The sequence below is a fragment of the Larus michahellis genome, chromosome 2 (assembly GCF_964199755.1).
Source record: "Larus michahellis chromosome 2, bLarMic1.1, whole genome shotgun sequence".
Classification (NCBI taxonomy): Eukaryota; Metazoa; Chordata; class Aves; order Charadriiformes; family Laridae; genus Larus; species Larus michahellis.
Window position 1 is genome coordinate 166,837,860 of NC_133897.1, and position 20,656 is coordinate 166,858,515.

At 45.8% G+C, this 20,656-nt stretch overlaps 1 protein-coding gene across 8 annotated transcripts in view; it reads right to left on the reverse strand.

Moving 5' to 3' along the window:
- The window catches only part of TSNARE1 (t-SNARE domain containing 1), a 521,888-nt gene that overhangs the window by 464,122 nt on the left and 37,110 nt on the right, over positions 1-20,656 (reverse strand). For 4 of the 8 annotated variants that reach the window (XM_074577946.1, XM_074577941.1, XM_074577945.1 and 1 more), the window contains exon 2: positions 6,946-6,996. The exons of the other annotated variants lie outside the window; for them this stretch is intronic. The gene's annotated coding sequence lies outside the window, so the exon portion shown is untranslated. The remainder of the gene's footprint in view (positions 1-6,945; positions 6,997-20,656) is intronic. 8 annotated transcript variants of the gene reach the window in all.

Below are 20,656 nucleotides of genomic sequence, written 5' to 3' on the forward strand. Positions count from 1 at the left end.
GGTTGTTTGCCAAGGGAGGTCTTCCACTTTCTTTAGTTAACTGAGCTTTGGTCGATACGTGATGTTATTTTTTCATCATAAAAATGGCTACAGGGTGACAATTGGCTTTTTATAAGCGCAAGGGAAAAAACAGACTGTTTAATGCCACTGGCAAAAGCTTAATGGTAAAGCACAGATATTTTAAATTACTTTTTAATCACTTCTAGATATTTTCCCCCCAAAATTGTAACCACTTATGGAACAACTGCACCTTTTTGAGAAGCAGCAACGCTGGCGGGCACAGACAGTATTTTGCATTTGGCAAAGATGCTTGATCCCAATGAGGGCTTCAGAATAATATTCACACACAATGGTACTGAAGTTGAGCCTTTTTAACTCTGTGTGCAGGTTTTCTGTATTTCTTTACGTATTTATTCTTTTTTTATTCCTTTCCCAATAAAAATGAAGGATTTCTTTATTCTCCTTCCCAACCGCTTTCTCAAAACAGATAGAGTAAATTTCTTTCTAACTCAAAATATACTTCTACTTGTAATGCAAACGTTTCCAAGATGAGATCCTTCCCAGCTGGCCAGCTTGAGCCACAGGAGATCATCTCAGGCAATTATATTGCTGAGCAATCATATATATATATAATAATCATATATAATAATAAAACTGCAGCACCACCTTGAAACCGCAAACACTGATTTAAACCGTCTTCAAATGCTGACATGCCCTCCCTCAATGACAGGCACGTGTCACTGTCTCTCCTCTTTGTTACCTTTCTGCTGCTTGATTTTACGATCACTCCTTCCTCGCTATAGATTTTACATGGCTGGAAGACGAAGATGGGAAGAGGAGTGGAGTTCAGAAATCGCCAAGAAGTTCAAAGTTTCGTCAGAATTTCAATTTTATAGAAAACTTTTCATTTCAGAAAAGACTGATGTTGTTTCCCTTGGCATTAGTATAACAACAGATTTGGATAGTACCACAGAACTTCTTTGTCTTACTGTTTGATGCTGCGTTGGTATTTTTTGGGTTCTGGAGACCATCCCTGTGCAATGACCACCAGATTCCCTTCCCTCTGCTCTGTTGCTGCCAACAAAATCCTCTTCCAAACCTACAGTTAGTGCATCATCCTTGAGATCCACATCCCTCAAAGCACCCACTCTCACACCACCCCACAACATGGCACCTCCATCCTTGTGAGAGGAGAGAAAAAAGAGGAAAGATCACCACCACGGCTCCATAAAATAACCTTGAATTTGCAGGCAAGCAGGCTGGAGAGCTGCCACCCCACTCAGCTAAAAGATAAATATATTCGGCCTTTTGGATCTCTAAATGCAGAAGTAACTCACATCAGCTTCTTCCTCGCCGCTTAGAAAAAAAAAGGGGACATCTGGATTTGCCTCTTTTGCAGAAACCTCACACGACGCTCAACACACCAGCTGTAGAAACGCTGGCTGCCGTCCCAAACCAGCACAGAAACCTCACAGAAACCTCACAGAAACTTCATAGTGTGTGAAGGAGGTGTTTTTAAAACACACAAAAAAATACAAAGCTGGCAACACGGAGCAAAAAGAAAAGTTGTGAGGCCCAGGGACGCAGATAATTCAAAATATGACGATGTGTCCTGAAAAATGGAGGCTGCAGCCAAAAAGCCTGACCCAACACAGGACAGATTCATTGGCAGGTCGCTGCAGAAATTAAGGTGGTTGCACAGATGTCTTTGCTTTTAAGTCAAGGAGGCACCTGCTCCTGATTGTGGAGCCTGACGTTCTGTAAATTCCAGGTGAAAAGAGACAAATTAATCCCTCCACTTCATTAAAAAATGGATACATAAATAAATGAAGCTAAATTGTCAACCCTGCCATAGCGTCCCAACCTGAAGCTTGTAGCCATTTGATAGAGGGAGGACAGTCCCATCTTGCCCCCAAGCTACAGAAGAGGATATTGGTAGGCTGGAAAATAGGTGACGGTGCAGCCACTAGCAGATTCATGATGCTGCAGCAGGGTGAGAAGAGGATTTTCCAACCACATTGGATTTTCATAGTTCACGCGTTTTCAGGTGCTGGTGTTTGGTCAAAACACTTGCACATTATGGGAAAGCTCTCATCAATGCCTGAATATGCGGTGGAGATTAAGCTCATGTTTTAAGTTGACAAACATCCAGGAGCTGTCCTTAGCAATACCTACTGCAATAACTATAATTTCACTTCCCTGTATTCCCCTGCATCTCAAAAAAAAAAAAAAAAAAAGGATAAATCCTTCTTTAACACCCAGCTTTCCCCATCTGAGGAGCACTCCCAAAACACAAGAAACCCTCTTCCCATGTGGTGCACGGCAGACACCTCCCATGGCCAGCCAGCAACGTTCGCGTCCAAGCATGGAAAGCTTTCCCTCTAGTTGTATGCTCTGCTCTGCCAAACCCAAACCACATTGCTGAAGTGGGAGAACACCTTCCTACTTCTCTGGGGAAGACCGGGGAATTTGTGCAGATTCCGGGTTACTCAGAGGTGGCGTTTCTCAAGAAAGACAACTGAGGAAGCTCGAAGCAGCAACTCTTCCAATGCTAAGGAGATTAGGACGAAGGCCCAGTGAACCAGCAATCCCAACGCACCACATCAACATGCTTTTGCCTTCGGTTGTCACTTTGAGGAGAGTGTGCTACAAAAACAACGCGACAGTTATCTTGTTTGCTTGCAGGAATGCGAGTTGAGATGCAGGGAAAAAGCAGCAAGACGGGAGCCACAGGCTTTGTGGAGGCGAAGCCAGCCCTGCTCATTGAGCAGGGACCACCGCATGGGTGAAATCTGTCCAGAAACCACCCCAGTGCTGAAACGTTGGCCAAGAAACTGGTTTGAGAAAACACAAAATATGCTAACAGCCTGGCAACACTGCCCATTGCTCTAAGGTAGGTGGCGTGCTGAATGCTAAACACCAGGACATCCAGACGAAGACAGGCGTGGGTAGGTACCAGATTAATCCACCACCCAGGGAGAAGCTTTTTTGGGTCACCACACCATTCACATCACATGCTGACAGCTGGGACAGCCACACAAGGGTGTTTCACAATGGCTCTTTTTCCCTTCCAAACACACTCAACAACATCCCGCAGAGGAACACCATGGATGGGAACCACATATGGGATGAGGAGATGGAGCAGGAGGTTGAGAGAGGAGCAACAGCAACCAAAGTCCACCAGCATGCCCACATCACTAGGGCCACAACGATGATCAGAAGGCTGGAGCACCTCTCCTATGAAGACAGACTGAGAGAGTTGGGTTTGTTCAGCCTGGAGAACAGAAGGCTCCCGGGAGACCTTATAGCAGCCTTTCAGTACCTAAAGGGGGCCTACAGGAGAGATGGGAGGGACTCTTTATCAGGGAGTGTAATGTTAGGACGAGGGATAACAGTTTTAAACTGAAAGAGGGGAGATTTAGATTAGATATTAAAAATAATTTCTTTACTGTGAGGGTGGTGAGGCACTGGAACGGGTTGCCCAGAGAAGCTGTGGCTGCCCCATCCCTGAAAGTGTTCAAGGCCAGGCTGGATGGGGTTTTGAGCAGCCTGGTCTAGTGGGAGGTGTCCCCGCCCATGGCAGGGGGGTTGGAACTAGATGATCTTTAAGGTCCCTTCCATTCCAGACCATTCTATGATTCTATCACTAGCCTTGAGCCCTTTTATGTGTCCTTGGACAAACAACATCCTCAATTCCTTAGCACCCCAAAAGACAAAAACCAGTAACAACATGGAAAACAGCATTTGTGAGGTTCCACAGCAACACTTGCAAAGATCAGAAGGACAGGGATAAGGAGAAAATGCAACAAGATCTAGAAAGGACCTAGGCACAATAAGGGCATCAACACATAGATGTTACATCTCCGTTTGCTTTAGCAAATAAAGGAACCTTTTATATATAGTTGTGTGCATGCATATACATTTTTATGCACTGATACAAGCACAGTTTTTCCAATCACCATGCCTCTACCCGAAAGCACAAATGTCCAGTCAGAGACAAGAAGAAAGAAAACCACTTGGGTCACACAAGAAAATTGTGAGCACTGAGGCTGATGCTCACTACTCCCACCCGGACACGAATCCAGGCACAGGCTTAGCCCCAGTCAACCTCTTATTTGCGTCACCTGAATGGCGGAAACATGGGTCAGGTCAGTTGAACAACATCCCCAGGGAGGACCTGCTGGTCTACTTAGCATGAAGTGGCCTTTCCGGACTTCAGCAGCCTCTGGCAAACACTTGGCCACGTGGATGAAGTGGACTGGGGCCAGGGAGCGCGCTGTGCTCGCACCCTGTACACCCCTTCCAGCAAAAGTGCCTTCACCAGCGCTTGCACAGTGCGGATCCCAGGCGGGGAAAATTAAGGAGCTAAAAACAACTCTGCTGCATGGACTTGAAGGGTATCACGGGGTGAAAACCAGCAAACCTGAACAGGAAGAGATATGGCATCGCTGCTGCAAGAGATGTCCTTCTGTGTAGCTTTGCTCCCAAAGGGCCAACATGTGGCTACCAAACAGCAAGGCTTTCAACAGCATCCCATGCCCAACCTGCAGCTGGGGTGACCCTCCCCAAACAGTTCCCACCCACTTTCCTCATCCTCATCATGCAGCATGTACACAGACAAAGTACCAGGCCCACAGTACACACAGAGTGGGGCGACGGCCATCAGCAAGTGTCTAAGAGCACAAAGACACCACAGAAACAATTACGAATCTGGACAGATCAACAAATTAACAGGGGCAAACACGCTGTCAACACAGCCAGGGACCATCATGGCAGCTGGTGGGAGATAAATACCTTGACCCCAGCTTGGCTGACACCATCGACACATCTCTCAAAGTGCGAAGGGACTGTCACATTCATCACGTTTGGCGTTCTTCATAATTCACACCACCAAAAACCACCCGGTACCAGGCTTGTGACTCCAGGTCCAGCAAAAGCAAGACAGGTCAGAGATACAGAGATGCCACAACAGTTATTTTCCCCCTCATCGCTAAAACAATCTGCCCCACCACCTGGTCGACTCCAGGTTTCTAACCCATCGGTCTAGGCAGCTCCCAGAGGCCATATTCCCACACAGCCGGTCCTTTCTGCCACACAGAAGAAAGTGCACGTCAAAGCAAGAGATGGAGAGGGAAAGCTATAAAGCTGAGAAAAGATGCCTTCAGCAAAATTTAAGGCATGACTAGTTCGTACTGAAAGCTAAATCCTCTAGTTTTCAGTTTTAAATCCTCTAGTTTTTCAGGACGACAATTTATGTTATCTCTCTCCAGCCAAACGTGGTGCTGGGGGACTATTCAGGACAGCAGTAACACCATTAATGCTCTTTACTTGGCACTGCTGCAAGGAGATCCAGGGGCAATGAGCATTGATATTTAGGGAAACATCACCCATATCGAAAGGGGCATCCGTCCCACTGATCCAGCAGCGGTGCTGCCGCAGGTAACACAAAATTTACACAAAGCTCTCCTTTCTCCCCATACACGAGTCTTGCAGGTGATGAATCAGAGTTGCTGTCTACAGGGACATCATGGAGAAGTCATCTAAATCCACAGCAGCTCCTTACACCTCCAAGTAACGGTAAACCAGCTGGGAGGGAAAACAAAAGAATAGTCCTAGGAAAAGCCAATGGAGCTTGGCTTCGGCTGTCCGGCCCAAAAAATGAACCGCCGCTTGTGAATCTGCTGCTGGAGCAGACAGCAAGTGCCCTGGAAGTGGACCAGTGAGCATCCAAGGGATGCATGTACATTCCACCAGTGTGTCATGGGACCAGCACTTCCCTGCTTGCCTTTCAGGAGACCAACAGAAGACCAACGAGGGTCTACTCACCCTGTCAAGAGTTTCCAAGATGAGGAACATGAAGTTAAAATCAAAGACCTAAAGGACAATATGGTTCTCAGCGATTTCAGGGAATTTGGGGACATATTTTAGTAGGGCCTGTTGCAATAGGACAAGAGGTGATGACTTTAAACTAAAAGAGAGGGAAGAATAGGGAAGAAATTTTTTACAGTGAGGGTGGTGAAACACTAGCCCAGGTTGCCTAGAGAGGTGGTGGACGCCCCATTCCTGGAAACTTTCAAGGCCACATTGGATGGGGCTCTCTGCCCTGATCTAGTTGAAGATGCCCCTGCTCATTGCCAGGGGGGGTTGAATGGATGGCCTTTAAAGGTCCCCTCCAACTCAAACCATTCTATGATTCTAATTCGGCATGGCCTCTTTAAGTACGCATGTTTCAAAACACTGCCATTCTCTGCATTTCATTTTTTTCTGTACATAGCTAGCTCTAGAGATCAAAGATAAGAAACCGCCAAAAGCCCAGCAAAATGCAACACGGGGAGAACACGAAAATATGGCCAAAGCTCTGAGACAGTTCTTGAATGAGGTTCCTCTCCATATGAGTGAAGCTAAGGCATGACTCAACGGGACTCCCTCCCTAGCCCTCCCCACCATATCAGCACGCAGCAAAACAACACGTCACAAAATCCTGCTCGCTAGCTTTCTGTAGGGCTCTTGTGTACAGCCTGGTTTGGCACGAAAATCAAGGATGTGGGAGTGAAAAAAAAAAAAAACGACAACTAGCCAGACCACTAGCTATGCCTGAGTAGGTAAACAGGTGGCTTTTTAATTGAGTTAAATAAGTGGTAAATAAGTGGTATTGCTAATCACATTAGCGCAGGCACTTAACAATACTACTGGTGGGGCTGTAGCTTGAGGAGAGCTTTGAAGGAAGGCTTCTTTTTGGAGAAGAAGGAGCTCAAAACTTTCATCAACCAGCTCTCCCTTTTCACAACTCTACAGATGAAAGCCAGGAAAAAAAAAAAAAACAACAAAAACCAAAAAAAAACCAACCAAACAAAAAACATTTCTCAAGGGCAAAGTTTTATTTGCATCTGCCTGAGCCCCATCCTTCCAAGTGCAGGTGACCCTCTCCTTCAGAGATCCTCTTACCAACTGCTTCTTAAGTCCTGTTCCCCAGGTCACACAAGACTTTCTTCCAACCTGGAAGGAAAAGTGAGACAACTGGTTAGTACTGGGAAGCAAACTATTTTGCCATGATGGCTAAGGACACGGACATCAGCGCCATAAGCTCTGGCGTCCAGCAGCAACCTGCAGGTAAAAAAGCAAGTCCTCAAAACATCATTGCTGAGTATGGGAACAGCATCTCCTTTTATAAAGAAGGGGGACACAAAGCTCTAAAGCTGCTAAAGAATTTTAAGACTTCCAAATTAGCAGAGGTGAAAAAGTAGAGGATTATAATTGGTTGCGAGATACCTGCAAAAAATAACAAATTAAAACCTGCAGTGGAAAAGGGGAATCATCTATTTAACTGTCCTTCCTGTCTTCTTTAGGACCCTGAGCCTGCCGTGGGAGAAAGCTCTGGCCACAATCCAGTTCAGCATTTCAGCTTATGTCAAATTTGAGAGAACGTGGAGAGTCCCACTCAATCAAAAACTTCACGTTTCTCACCAGCAATGTTGTTCATCTTTTGCGCTTGCGTACACCCATACCCACATTCCTACCTCACCAGAACTTCCATTTTTAGCTTTTATTCCAAGGACTATCCTTCCAGAAATGCAACCCCTCCTGGTTGTAAAAGCACCTAATTCTCCTGGGAGGGAAAAATACTGGTGCAACCCCGAAAGGCTGGTCCTGCATCCACCGAGCAGCTGTCGAGACGAAACCCAGAGCTGCACCCAGAAGCCATATGGTTTTACCCGCAGACACTCGGATGATGCAAGATAAGCATTAGCCAGATAAATTGGAGATTCCTTAACATATCCATCTACCTTGCAGCAGCTATTAAGTATGCAGTATTTCCTGATTTACTCCATTACAAAGAAACTGCAGTGTCCATTCATCAGTCTGTTATCACTAAAGTCCTTTTAATTAATGCACCTACTTGCTTCGTTTGATTAATGCCAACAAGGAAACCCTTCTTCACTCACTGGGTTAAGCTCCTGTGCTGCTTTGGTCACTATACGCAGAATAAAAGAGTATTTTTAAGGTATTAATAAACACTCCCTATATAAATGCTATATACTTCCTATATGCATGCACTATATACAAAACTCACTAAAAAAAAAAAAAAAAAAATTAAAAAAATGGATGCAATTTCCCCAGACAGAAAAATTCAGGGATAAAATTGCAGCAATTACTTGTATCTGCCCAGAGAAGCAATCCCAGCCTTTGGTGACCTCTGTGCAAATATACCAAGCCAATTACACACTGTGACAGCAGACTTTCCCCTCCTGTATCAGCAGCTTCTTGTTGCTGGCTGCGAGAAACATCAAAAGGTAACACAAAAAAAATATACGTGTTATCAAGCGCCTCAGGCTAGGGACAACCAGCCCAGAGGTTTAATCAAGATTTGGATCAAATTGTGCAAGGGGTTTTGTAAACATTGATCTTATTGAGTTGTTACAGCTAGAGGATGTAATTCCTAACTACCTGCCCATTTAACCTATGAAAATCACTATCAGGCTACTCATCTCAGCTCAGTTCTTCTGATCCCCATCTTTTCTTGTTGACCACAGACTTCATTAGCAGATGAGTGGAAATCTGGGTACCTCACGTCATCCTTCAGCATCCTACACGTGGGACATCCCCAGCAGCACTCTTGTGTCCTCTTGGTAAGGTAAAACTAGCCCATGGGGCAAAGGGAAATTTTTTAAAAGCCTCCAACCATAGCTAGCAGCTGATAGAAGAAATGTTATCGGCTTCGTAGAGATTAACGAGCAGGACAAGGTGACGCGCAGCCTGCCAGTTTGCTTTGTATTGCCTAGGACATCCTCGGTCCAGCTTCCCAGTACCCCAGCATCCCACCTGGAGTACTGCGTCCAGCTCTGGAGCCCTCAACACAAGAAAGACATGGACATGTTGGAGCGGATCCAGTGGAGGGCCACAAAGATGCTCTGAGGGCTGGAGCACTTCTCCTATGAAGACAGGCTGAGAGAGTTGGGGTTGTTCAGCCTGGAGAAGAGAAGGCTCTGGGGAGACCTTATAGCCCCTTCCAGTACCTGAAGGGGGCCTACAGGAAAGCTGGGGAGGGGCTGTTTGCAAGGGCATGTAGCGATAGGACGAGGGGCAATGGTTATAAACTAGAGCATGGTAGGTTTAGATTGGACATTAGGAAGTTCTTTACAATGAGGGTGGTGAGACACTGGAACAGATTGTCCAGAGAGATGGTGGAGGCCCCATCCCTGGAGACATTCAAGGCCAGGCTTGGTGAGGCTCTGAACAATGTGATCTAGCTAAAGATGTCCCTGCTGACTGCAGGGGGGTCGGACTAGATGACCTTTCAAGGTCCCTTCCAACCCAACACATTCTATGATTCTCTGATTCTTGTTGAGCAACTCCAGCACTGCTCTGGTTATAAGGACACTTCTGCTGTGTATCTCAAAGGACTTTTCCTTCACCTCCTTTCTTCAGGACGAAAAACAAGCAGCAGGGGCTGAGACCTGGGAAATTTTGACTTCAGCTGTCAGCCTCTTCTGCTCCAGGAAAATAAATTTAGGAAGAGTGTGATGAAGAGCATGTAAGAGACCCCTGGGCTTCTAAATCTTAACATCAGTGAGAGATGCACTTAGGTCTGGATTTCAATCATTACATGTCCACCACCTCTGCTTACTGAAGGGCATTTCTAAGAGCAGCTAATCCAGGTGATTCTCCATCAGGTGAAAGAAATACCGGAGCACACACTTAAGAGAGCCTAAAGCCTCACATGGTCTCTCCCAGGCAACAAGATCCAAAAATCAGCTCATCCTACCAGTGCCCATGAGGGCACAGTAACTCCAGATCCTATCTGCTACCCAAAAAGGTAAGCTATCCCCTCCTCCCAAGATGTTTACAGGAGGAAACCACCTCAACCACCCAGCTCACCAGCCACCCAGGTGCTCTGAGTCTTCCTCAATCTGCTCTGCCTACGCTCGCGCGTGGAAAACAAACCCCAGGGCAGCCGTGTTTTCCCCAGCAGAGGAAAAACAGCCGACTCAGAGAGGGGAGATCCATCTGGAAAGCAAATGTTGTGAAAAGCATCCCGTCGTTCAGGCAGGATGAGCGTGCCCAAGGGAAACGTCAGCCACTCGTGGTGATGGCCAAGGATTGGGAGCAGGAAACCTGCTGTGGGAGATGATAGACGGAAACATGTGAAGATTCAATGAGAAAGGGAGCGAGGTTGGAAGAACCGCACACCGAAGCTTCAGATGGCAGGAGGAAGAGCAGCTCTAATGAGGCCAACAAAATCACGACAGGTTTCAAGCCCTATATACGCTGATACACGTTACAATGACAATGTCAATTCATCCTTCAGCTTCCAGGGGATGCACTCCATCACCTGCTTGGAATTGGGATGGAGACATCCTTTTCCAAAACCCAGAACAAATGCACTGACTTAAGTATTATACTTTGGGCTTTTTATATTTTTTTTTCCTTTTTTCCTTCTTTATCTGAAGCATTCAGCCATGAAACACAATGATTTCTGTCTGCACTGATAGAGGAAACACTACTGACTGTTTAGGTGAGATTAATTTCAGGATTGTGGCCAGACTGAGGAAATTGGTGGAAGAAATCCTTCATAGTTGGATAATGAGGTTGCAGTTTTATGAGTAATTCTCCTGAGTTATGTGCCAGCACCCTGGGTGTGGGTGACACGTTCATTCCTTCCCTCCCTTTTTGAATGGAAAATGCCATCCAAGCACACAAACACAATATTTATTAAAAAAAAAAAAAAATCACAAAAATCATGAGGTAAAGGCACAGATTGCATCTAACTTGTACTTGTGCAATTGAATGCACCCTCAGTAAGTTCGCAGATGACACTAAACTGGGCGGGCGTGTTGATCTGCTTGAGGGTAGGTTGGCTCTGCAGAGGGATCTGGACAGGCTGAACCGATGGGCTGAGACCAATGGTATGAGGTTCAACAAGGCCAAGTGCCGGGTCCTGCACTTGGGACACAACAACCCCATGCAGTGCTACAGGATTGGGGCAGAATGGCTTGAAAGCAGCTCGACAGAAAAGGACTTGGGAGTGTTGGTTGACAGCCGGCTGAATATGAGCCAGTAGTGTGCCCAGGTGGCCAAGAAGGCCAACAGCATCCTAGCCTGTATCAGGAATAGTGTGGTGAGCCGGACTAGGGAAGTGATCATCCCCCTGTACTCGGCACTGGTGAGGCCCCACCTCGAGTACTGCGTTCAGTTTTGGGCCCCTCGCTACAGGAGGGACATTGAGGTGTTGGAGCGTGTCCAGAGAAGGGCTACAAAGCTGGTGAGGGGCCTGGAGGACAAACCTTATGAAGAACGACTGAGGGAGCTGGGGTTGTTTAGCCTGGAGAAGAGGAGGCTGAGGGGAGACCTTATCACCCTCTACAACTACCTGAAAGGAGGTTGTAGAGAGATGGGGGCTGACCTCTTCTCCCTGGTGACAAGTGATAGGACGAGGGGAAACGGGTTCAAGTTACGTCAGGGGAGGTTTAGATTAGATATTAGGAGACATTTTTTCACTGAAAGGGTTATTAAACATTGGAATAGGCTGCCCAGGGAGGTGGTGGATTCACCATCTCTGGAGGTGTTTAAAAAAAGGGTAGATGGGGCACTGAGGGACATGGTTTAGAAGTGGCTCTTGTCAGGGTAGGCTAAAGGTTGGACTCGATGATCTTAAAGGTCCCTTCCAACCTCAACAATTCTATGATTCTATGTCCAATACAGCTGCTATCTAGAGGAGTTTGTCTGGTGAGTTCTCCAGGAATATCCCCAAGCTGAAACACAACCAAGATGCACACCATATCCCCAAAATCTAAAGAGACCCTGGGGTAGAAACCAGGACAGTACCAAGACAAATCTAACAGTCAAAGACACTGGCCTGTACACCTCTATTGCTAACACTTTTGATGTGGAGAGACCAACCCAGGCTTTTTCACTTCAATGTTCACATCCTCGCTGCTGGGCCACCTCACGTCTTCGTGCATGGTCCTACACGCACCGCAGGGACCAGCTGTCTGAAGTGATGCCACGCTCCTCCCAGCTTGAAATGGCATAAGTGGATTGCAGACAGCTCCCCCTTTTGACAAGTAAAGGCTTCTACAAAGACGTTACCTGAAGTTTTAATGCTGTCAAAGCTCAGTTGCATGGAAACCAGAAAGGAGGAAGAAGGGCCCTTTTCTGAAGATCTCTCCGCTCCATCTGGAGCCATCACCTTCCATTACTCAACCGCCTTTCTGGGAATTCTCCACGCCTTCCCCTATGCCATGCCCAAGCACTAGACATGAAAATAGCTTACGACAGTTCCTGCTGGCATGACATCGACTCTGTTTCTCCTGGAGGATGAATGAGCAGATGGGACCAGTGGAAGATGGCTGAGCTAGAGAGCTGGACAACTGGAGTCTTTCCAATCCAGTAACTACAGTCCAAAAGACTGAGGATGCAAAGATTCTTCAGGGTCAGAACCTCTTTCCTAGGGGTAGGAACAGGGTCAAGGAAGATATGCAGGTGCTTACTGACAGGCGGTGCAGGCTAACTTATGTCTGCATGGTTGGTTTTACTGTTCCCCAAATTCCTGCTTTGCTTGCTTGTTTCGCCAGTCAATTCACTGTATTATTCCAGAAAAATAATCACAATACCGAAGAGCTTTTGAAATTAATATGATGGGCTCACAAGCATCTTCCGTCATACAGAACTAAAATTAAAATGTACACCCGGCCTCGCCTCACTCCCTGAAATTCATCATGTGGAAACTTCCCTGCGTCACTTCAAGAGACTCCCGACAGCTGAAAGAGCTAACGGGAAGCCGCAATTGCAGCCGCAAGAGCATTGCTCTGCTGCTACCAGACTTCAAAGCAGGGTTCCAGCTCCACCACCACGCCTGTTCCAGCAGACCAGCTGCTCTTTGAGGCACAAGGCTGCCTTTAGAGCACCGTGTCCTCCATGCACATGGACAATCATCATCCTCCAATACAGATGGACATTGGAAGACCAGGAGAAGACAGGTTTCCTGATATTTTGGAGAAGCAAAAGGCAACCATGAGTGTTTTCTCAGACACCATTGCTGAAGATCTCATGCATGTTCTGGCTTTGCCACCACACTGACACAAGAAAAGTAAAACTAGAAGCCAGAAGAAAATAGAAACGACCTTCGTAAAAAAAAAAAAAACAAGGAGCAGGTGGCAGCCAATACAGAGTTCGGGGCTACAACACTGTGATGTGCCACAAGGTTGGGCATCCCTAAGTAGAAAGAGCTTCTGGGAACCACCTGTGAATGCACCTTCACCAACCAGGCACATCAACTGCTTATGCTACAGAGAGGTTGTGAGCAAAGATGTAACTACCGGACCAAAGCAAAACTCTGATATCCATGCTATATCAGGCCTTAGGACTCTGCAGCTCCAGCTGAGATGAGCAGCTCTGTAAGGGGGAGCATCAAGACACACGCTGACCCACAGCCCTCAAGACAGTCAGTGCCCTATTGTGAAAACTCTGTTCAACAACCAGTCACTCATACAGCAAGCCAAGTAATTTCCAAGGTCTTGCTGCAAACCCCAACTGATTTTTTTTCCACTTTACCTCCCTCGTCCCAGTTGGCTGACAATCCCTTCATGGCTCCTCATGCTATCAGGACCACAGTTAGAAAACTTATACCATCTCAGACAACTTTCTGGCTCAGCAAACACAGCTGCCTGCACTTGATGCGTATTTTGGGGTTGAAATTGAGATGCAAACTGCTGCTAAAATAACCGCCACAGAGGAGGGGTTGCTTTTTCTCCTGAAATACGGAGACACTTTCCATTTCTTCCCTCCCTATCCCTCGACTGATTTTACCAGCCTATAGAAGGAAATAGGAATTGCATGACTCAGGGGGAGAATCATCTTCTACCCATCACAGAAATGCACATGTGCACCCAAGTAGCTGGGCGAGACAGTGTCTTCTGCCCCTGGCCACCAGTATCACACTAAATCCACCAGCACAGCTCTATGGGGAGGGGTTCTTTATCAGGCAGTGTAATGATAGGACATGAGGTAACGGCCTCAAACTGAAAGAGGGTAGATTTAGATTGGATACCAGGAAGAAATTCTTTACTGTAAGGGTGGTGAGACACTGGAACAGGTTGCCCAGGGAAGTTGTCAACGCCCCATCCCTGGAGGTGTTCAAGGCCAGGCTGGATGGGGCTTTGAGCTGCCTGGTCTGGTGTGAGGTGTCCCTGCCCAGGGCAGGAGGGTTGGAACCAGATGATCTTTAAGGTCCCTTCCAACCTGAACCATTCTGTGATTCTGTGAAAGATGCCCATGAGAACACGCAGAGAAGACAAGAAGAAGCAACAGTACCAACAACTGGAAGCTAAAATTGAAGGACTGTCCCAGCTGTGATGAACTGAAGGAGGTTTCCTCCTCTCCACTGCAGCATCCGAGGAGCCACCAAACCAAACAGGAAGGTCCTCATCACATGCTCCAAGCACATCACAGGAGGAGAATTTTGCAATCTGCTGCATGGAAGAGGCTGCATGGGATCAGGTCAGAATGATCAACGTGGACAAGGGATAAAAACTATGCCTAGGAACGAAGTGATGGCAACATCTCTTAGTGATGCCTGCAATATCTCATATACCATGCTGGTTTGCCTGCTTCATGAGCTTTAAAATTCTGTAATACATCTCCAGAAAAAGTTATAGTTTACCAGCATGTATTTTTCATTGCCTCCATTTTCACTGCATTTTTATTGTGGTACCCAAATACCCAAGCATTGACAAAGCAGACTGGGGATTGGTAAGGCACATGCACAGAGGCACCAAGAGATGTTTCCTCTGCTGCAGAAAGACAGATCTGAAAACAGCTTCTTGCTCTGTAACAGAAGTCCTACCACAGCAGCAACGCCAGGGGTCAGAATATGACCCCCTGCAAAACTGCAAAATTCACTTTGATGGTGTACAGATATTGCAGTCCCCATGACACATCTCCAGCGTCACCAGTTTTCTCAGTTATGATTCCTCCTTACCCTAATACAGCTGACAGCAACACGTGTAGGATCCGGAGATTCAGCGCAGGGGAAGGCAACTCTCAAAGACATGGAGACATCAGTGCACTTCAGCAAGGCTTTTAGAGTCAGTTATCTGATGCTTTAGACTCCACTGATGGCATTTATGAATTTAAAAATGCATATAAGGCTTCAACATCCTCTCCCAGTCACTCTCTTTAGGATGCAAATGTAATTTAACACAATTGGGCAGGACAGAAAGCCCAGACCTTTTTACAGGATTAACTGCATTCCAGTTGTTGGGCAAGATAAAGAGACGCCAGCTCAAGAGGCCGGCTGGACAAAAGCACGTTACCACCTCCGTGTAGTTTTCAGATCAGCATGGGACTTTGCAAGGAGGAATGGCACTTTTCCAAAAGGCATCAAGCCCTGCAACAGCTCTATGCAGGGGGAAAAAACCCACCCACCAAGTAATCCTAGATTTTTTAGCAACAAAATTTGTTAGCAGGGAGAAATTCTTTACTCTGAAGGTGGTGAGACCCTGGCCCAAGTTGCCCAGAGAACCTGTGGATGCCCCATCCCTGGAGGGGTTCAAGGCCAGGCTGGATGGGGCTTTGAGCAGCCTGGTCTAGTGGGAGGTGTCCCTGCCCGTGGCAGGGGGTTTGAACCAGATGATCTTTAAGGTCCCTTCCATCCCAAACCATTCTATGATAAGAAAAGGTTTAATTTAGAAAAAAAAAAAAATAATAATCTCATCTTTAAGACTGGAAAACCCCAAAACTCCAAGAAAGACACAGCAAGGCACATTGCCTTGCAAGACACATCCAGGGCACATCTCTCCATTTGCAGATGTGTTATCTGAAATCCTCAACATTAGGGCAGGAGAGAGGAGGGAGCTCTCCGCATGAGGCTTCAGGACATCAAAGGCATTTATTTCCATTGCTTAAGTTTCAGATTTGAACTGAGAAACTGACAAAGTCTCTGTAGGTACCTTGAAACACTTCCCGTCACGACTGCTCTTTGCAAAGGAGAAACAGTTTAAAACCAGCATTTAAACAAGTACATATTTCTGTATAATCTGCCATTTTCCACAGAAAAATCAGTCATCCCTAATTCTGTGTATTTTTTCGTATTAAAACACACCTCAAAAAAATTACTATCACAGACTACAATTTAAAAAATAAAATACATTAAAAAAAGGAACAGATTTATTAATCAAATCCTCTGGATCTTCCCTGTAACTCCCCCTTGACTTCAGAGGACCTTTAGGTGGTAACAATGATCTAGACAACATGTTTCCAGGAGAAATTCAAGAAAGTTCAAGAAAAATCAAGAAATTCAAGAGTTCTTAACTCGTGCCGCTCTATTTTTAAGACGACATGGATCAGGAGGATCTCAGAAGTAATCAGTTTGTCAGCTCGAGCCCTGCAAGAAGGAATGAGACGGAGAACAACCTAAGCAGAGGTAGAAGGTGCCAAATGCTGTGGTTGCACACCTAACATGCTGAAGATGCTCGGGTCTGCCCTGCATCCTCATGCCTTCATCTCCCATCCTAAATCTGGCACAAAGCACTTGGTAAAGTGCTTTGAGATCTCTGGGTCTGTCACACAAGTCCAGGTGCTACTACCTTGAGTCCAGGTAATCCAAAACAAATCACTGCAGAGAGCTAATGGCGCGGTCTGTCTGAAAATAGACAGAAATCCCCACCAAAAACATCTAAGTCGTCACGATAGAAAAATAAATCCCGGCAGATTGTTGCTAGCATTATATGAATCATCATGTTGTTATAGCAACTTCATATCTGCATCGAATCTGAAAGCCAAGCACAGCTGAAATAATATAACAGCATTAAGTAAAAATGATATATAACAAGATAAAAATGGATCGGCTCGATCTCAGAGGGGCACCCACACTTCTTTCTCACTCTCTTCCCTCCCTTTGAAAACATTATTTTCCTGTATTTAAACAAAGAGAAGAGACTTGGAGCTTATGGAGAAGCAGCAGAGCACTAAAGAGCTTTTCAAACCAAGGAGAACCTTCAAAACAAAGAACAACTTTTAAACAAAATCAAGTGCAATTCCCAGTTATTACCACCAGCCCCGTCTGACTGACCCTATTGTTCCTACGTATGGAAAAATTAATGTGTTGCATGAATTATATAAATATATATGTACCCTGTCATCCTGCACTGTTCAGGAGTCCCGAGCAGAAAGATCCCAACCAGAACAGAAGATGCAGAAGCAAGAAAGGGGATGCAGAAGGTCTATATACTACAGGTATATGTCGTTATTTTATAGCTAAAGTGAAAACTATCACCAAAGTTCTTTCCATCAGAGCAGCAAAGGAAGAAAGTTAAATAAACATATTTCTTTCAGGGACTTGGCAGAAAAGCAGAGCTCCTCTGAAAGGCAAGAGGCTCCCATCAACCTCCAAGACACCGCAGGTACCTCAAAAGACATGACTTTGCCCTGATTAGTGCCAAGGAAGCCCAGAAAGCACTGCGGGGCACTGAACGGCTCCTCCTCCCCGTGGGATGCTGCCAGCATCAAGGAGGTTTGAAGCGGGAAGAAGGGAAATAGCTGGGAGATTTGCAAGTTTTGCTCTTGATGTTTCAAGCAAATTAGAGCCAACCAAACCCAAACCCCCAGCTCCAGCATCAACAAAGTCCTATAAATCTTACCAACAGCTCTAAAGTAACTCAATTAATTGAAAGTTAATAAAAAGAAGCAGCCTAACTTATTCTTTCAGAGTTCAAGACAGCAAAAGCACCATTCTGCCCCAGACAGAACTGCTGTTTTGTTCTTTTTTTCTTCTTTTCCTTAAATGCATTTATTCATTAAAGTTTCCTCATAGGCTGTGTAACGAGTCACTTCTTGCTTCTCTATGAAGTGCCAAGGGATGAAGAGGAAGGGGATTTAAAGAGAGGATGGAGACACTCACAAAGCCTGTTAGAAAAGCTTGAAAAGCTTTTGATGGAGTGACAGATAAAGCCAGGAAGCTCCTCACATGGACTCCAAAACCTTTTCTCTATCACCATAGCTCTCCCGAGGTCTGAGTCCGGCTGTCTCCTTGCTTACAGCCAGCACAAAAAGCCGCCCCCTCTCTTCCTCCCAAAAATAACTCGCCAAGCTTTCCTCCTCCCCAGAGGAGCTTGGGAAGAGAAATCCAGAGCTCCAGTAGCAAGCAGGAGGGATGCTGCTCCTCCCATGGACTTGGTGGCTCACATCTCGCAGCCAGAGAAGCCCCAGCAGCCACCAGCTCAGAGTGAGACACACGTGTCCACATGGGCGGGTGAAGACTGCAAGCAGGTATTTTGCAATTGGTTTTCTGGTGGGGAGGGAGAATCCCTCAGATCAGTAATGCCAAGCTCAACAAAAAGCCCAGGAGACAAACTCTCCCATCACCAGCCTTCTCATCTGCTATGTCCTGGTTTGGTTCCACAACTGTCCTCGAGAGCCGCTCCCAGCTCTCCAGGACCTTCATCCAGCCCTTAAGGTGCCCCTTCATCAACAGAAGCTTTGAGGAAGCAAGCCAAGAACCAGCGCGAAGGTGTGACACAAGTCTGCAGAGAGACTGGACAATGGGAACGACCTGCATGTCAGCGTGGTCTTGATTTGAGTGCTGATGGATCAGGGCCAGAATAACCTCCACCACGAAAGCAAAGGGAGATGCTTCTCTAGCAAAACTCAGAAGCATACTCCAGACCCACCTGGGGCCAAGGTCATCAGCCCCATGAAGCTCAGACTGATGAAATTATAACTTCTGAACACAAGAACCACTCAGGTTTGCCAACTCAAGTCTCCTTAGGGATGGTGAGAGCAGAAGAGCTACTGCACAACCCCACCAATGACTGATTTAGATAGACTTTGACCTACGGAGCCAGACCCCTTGACCAATGACCTCCACAGTACCTGCTATCCAAGGATGGCAGGCAAAAACCTAAGATACCACACAGAGCATGTCACACCATCCATCTTCAGGTCTTCAAAAGCTACCTGCTGACCTCCAGACAGACGCTGTGCTGATGGCAAATGCTTAAGCTCTTGCCACCCATTTGCTCGGTTCTCGGGTGAGAAGGACCCTAACCCTTTGGAGCTGCCCAGCACTACTGCAATAAACACAAATCCCAAAAAAGCACACCCTGAGCCCAATTCCAGTACTGCCATGGCTTTCCAGCAAGGACTTCATCTTGTCCGTGTGTAGCAGTGGAGGACTTGAAATTGCTGCGGCGATGGTCATGATTGCATGTCATACCTCATGGCAGAGATCTGCTACCTTACCTGGAATGGTGTTTCACACTTTTCTAACATTTATTCTAGCTGAAAAAGAAAATTAAAAAAAAAAAAAAAAATCAAAACTCAAAGTGAAAAAACTCACCACAAAATATAAAAATAAAACCAAACACACAAACTGAAGACAGAATCCAGGGGAACTTTTTTGCTGCCATCTAGGCTGCTTTCAAAGGGTTCACATACCAATCTAATAATAAAGCTGTCATATGGGGTGATGTGATTTTAGCTTTCAAGCTGAAGGTTGCTATGGGAGGCTGTTCCCAGCAGCAGCGCTGCACGGTGTTTGTAGAAGGCCTTCCCAACACCAGACACTGCTCTGATTTTTGAGTAGGAAGAAATTCACTACTTTATTTAAAAAAAAAAACAAAAAAAAGTCCCAGAAAAAGCATCAGTCCTGGAAAGAGATGGGTAGGAAAACAAAAATATAATAAATGGTGCTATAATTCAGAAGCTTGGAGAAGTGTGGATGCACTTTGCTCCCAAAGCTAAAGCACCAGGTAAAACTCAATCTTGCAAATCAGTGCACATCAGCTGAGCCGGGGTCGCCGTATTCTCCAACGCCAGGTTTGCTCGGATGTGGGAGAAATTAAAAAGATGAGCGGATGGTCTCGCGCGCTGTAGGAGCAGAAATGGGCACCATCACTGCAATGCCTCTGCAGCAGTGCATTCAATTGCAGGGTACCTTGACTGTACATTTAAATCCTGACCCTCCGATAAAACCGAGGCATAACTTCACAACAGGTTGAGGATGTTTACCTAGCATGGGACAAGCTTTTTAGAATTTAAAAAGAAAAAAAAAAAAAAATATATATATATAGGGAGCTGTGCAAAGAATAAAAAAAAAAAGATATACATACACAGAGAGCTTGGCAAAGCTGGTCAATACAAACGACTCTTAAAAATAACAAACAAGTGAACACAGAAGATATTTTCTATACCAAATTACAAGATTTAGAGCCCGTTACAACCTGCAGGATTTACAGAGGAAACATAATAAGGAGGAGGTTTACCGAGGACTTAACACAAGGACATAGCTATGAAGCAGCAGGAGGGGGAGACGCAATAGCTATTTACCTTTACACGGTGTGCTGAAGATTACTGAATACTGATTTATAAACGGCTTTTAATTCATGTTGCCAAAGCTTCCAGCTCTTAGGTACTTTAATTCTTTGCGAGTTAAGGAAAGCAGAGTTGGTGGATGAGATATATATGGATAGGGATGAATACTTACAGAGCAAACACACTGCAGTTCCCCGGACACGTGCCTACACGAGGTTAACATCAAGACAGATGCACAACTGTCTTATTTAAAGGACAAACTGAGAATGCAATAATATTAACAATGACAAAAATAAAGGGTGGTAAATGACACATTTTGAGCCCCTGCTCAGATGTGAGGAGTCAGACG